This window comes from Notamacropus eugenii, chromosome 4, assembly GCF_028372415.1.
Source record: "Notamacropus eugenii isolate mMacEug1 chromosome 4, mMacEug1.pri_v2, whole genome shotgun sequence".
NCBI lineage: Eukaryota > Metazoa > Chordata > Mammalia > Diprotodontia > Macropodidae > Notamacropus > Notamacropus eugenii.
Window position 1 is genome coordinate 137,450,585 of NC_092875.1, and position 2,487 is coordinate 137,453,071.

The 2,487-nt window shown below is 34.8% G+C and overlaps 1 pseudogene; it reads right to left on the reverse strand.

Moving 5' to 3' along the window:
- Positions 1 to 265: 265 nt before the first annotated feature.
- LOC140500592 (large ribosomal subunit protein eL21-like) lies at positions 266 to 813 on the reverse strand (annotated as a pseudogene).
- Between the last annotated feature and the right edge of the window lie 1,674 nt (positions 814 to 2,487).

Sequence of the window (2,487 nt, forward strand, 5' to 3'; positions counted from 1 at the left end):
ATAAAATACTCATCCATAAGGAAAGTTAATTCTTTTAGCTTACCAAATAATTTGATATCAACTCTTCCATAACACTAAGTGGAACACTTAAAGAGATTTACTCTACCTACAAAATGTCTCATTTCATTAGCTACACTTTCTTTTACAACTTTTCTCTGCATTCTAGAAAAAAAGAGGAATATGATTCTCAGAATCCCCAAATTTTTCATTTAAAAACTTAAGAAAGTTTTAAAGGATGAATAATTCGAAAAGGTTCAAAGTTTTACAAGTGTCCTGGACATTTACTTTATTATTATTATTGTTTTCATATTCCATGATTTTTTTTTTTTATTAATGCCATGAATTCATAGGGGATTGGTTCCACCAGCTCAAGTTCCCTGCCTTTGGTTCTCACAAAATGTGCTTCTCTGGGTGGAGCAAACTGGCATTCCAGTTGAACCCAAGTGCCTTTATCATTGTCCTCTTTGTTCTTCTGATCATTTTCCTTTACCCATTTCAGGAAGCTATTTCTGCTCTTAGAATGTTAACATGCTCAATATGCACATTAATTCTCTTTGCCAGAATCTTGCCCTTAACCTGTTTGTTTAAAACAATTCCTACAGCATGTTGAGTAACATTATAGACTAGTCCAGTATTGCCATGCTAACATTTGTGGGGCATTCCTTGCTGAACTGTGCCCATACCCTTTATATCTAAAATATCACCTTTCTTGAATATTAGCATAGGAATAGCCAAAGGGACAACACCCATGTTTGCAAAAGGCCTAGATAACATGTGTCATGTCCCTCTCCTTTTTCTTTTTATGTTTGTCATTTTGGCAACTCACTGGAATTCAGTGGAGCTGGCAGAAAAACTATATTTCTTATTAACATTTTTACTTTTCTTCTTACATCATTGTCCTTTAAAATTGTTCCTGCACTCACCAACTGGAAGTTGCTGTGTGGCAATACATTAAGCCAATGGGAAAGAAGGTAACATTCATCTGGGGCCGGTTCTGTCTCTCCCCCTCCCCAACAAAATTAATTGGGGCAAAGCTTAGACTGGGTTAACATGAGTTATTCAGCATTGGAAAACGATAAGCCAATGAGATCTAATCTCTAAGGAACACACCATTAGAGGGGAAGGAGATGAAAATGAGGAATAGAGGAAAATAAGGTGAAAGAAACTCTGTAATTTTACCAAAAATATCAGGAGGAAAAAACTTCAGACGTTGATCATAAGAAAACAAAGAACTTGGAGAACATTAATAGACTAGGAAAATGTGGAATTCAGATACAATAAATTAATTCACACATCTATGAATAAGAATTATGCAACAAAGGAAAATGACAGAACATCTGATGCAGCAGAGGACCCTGATGAAGCAGTGGATTTTGAAGAGAGCAGAGAACCAAAGTACCCTGCTTTTGAGCACTTATAAAAGTGAGGTAACTATTGTGACAGCAAAACGTGTGGCCCACATAGCAGAAATAACTGGAAGAACAGAAAAATCTGCATCTGCAGTGGCAATTCTTACCAATAAAAACCAAAGAGAAAACAAGTGTTTCAGAATGCAAATACACAGAAGTAAAAAAAAATAAGAAAAGGGAAAAAAAAGAAAAAAAATCAAAAATATCCTGTATCCAAGCAATACTTAAAGATATAGGAGACAAAATATGTAGACAAACTCAGAATTATAGGTTTCTCAGAAGAATATACCAAGTATAAAAACTTCAAATCCATAATGCAAGAAAACTTCCCAGAAGTTCTGAACATAGAAAACAAAGTAGTAATTAAAACAACAACATTGTTTACCTCTTCAGACAAAGAAAAGCCTGCAAACTCCAACACACACAATACTTGAATTGATAATTCCATAGAGAAACAACAAATTTTCAAATGACCATAAGAAAGACCTTCAATTACAAAGGAAAAAAAAATTGAATAAGACTATTCTGCACCAACCATGAAATTTTGGAAAAAATAGAATTATAGAGCTCAAGGTACCACCCCAGTTGTTCTACCCTGTAAATGTGAGCTTAAATATAAATAAGAGAAAAGCTGGATGCTCAATAATAAATAATTTGAAGCACTAAAAAGAAAGAAAGAAAGAAAGAAAGAAAGAAAGAAAGAAAGAAAGAAAGAAAGAAAGAAAGGAAGGAAGGAAGGAAGGAAGGAAGGAAGGAAGGAAGGAAGGAAGGAAGGAAGGAAGGAAGGAAGGAAGGAAGGAAGAAAGAAAGAAAACCAGTCCAGAGGAGATCATTTACTTCTCTTTTATTGACGACTTTCTCCAAACTCCCATCCCAATTCTAGTGCCTACCAGCTGCTAATTATTTCCTAGTTATCCTCCATAGAGCCTACTTGATATATTTTGTATGTTGCAGATCTTAAGCTCTCTAAAGTGGGGACTTTCCTTTGCCCCGTTTTTATCCCTAGTACAATGTTGGCCCATAGCAGGAAATAAATAAATGATTGATTCTAGAAATATCCCATAGTTAAGAAATTCAG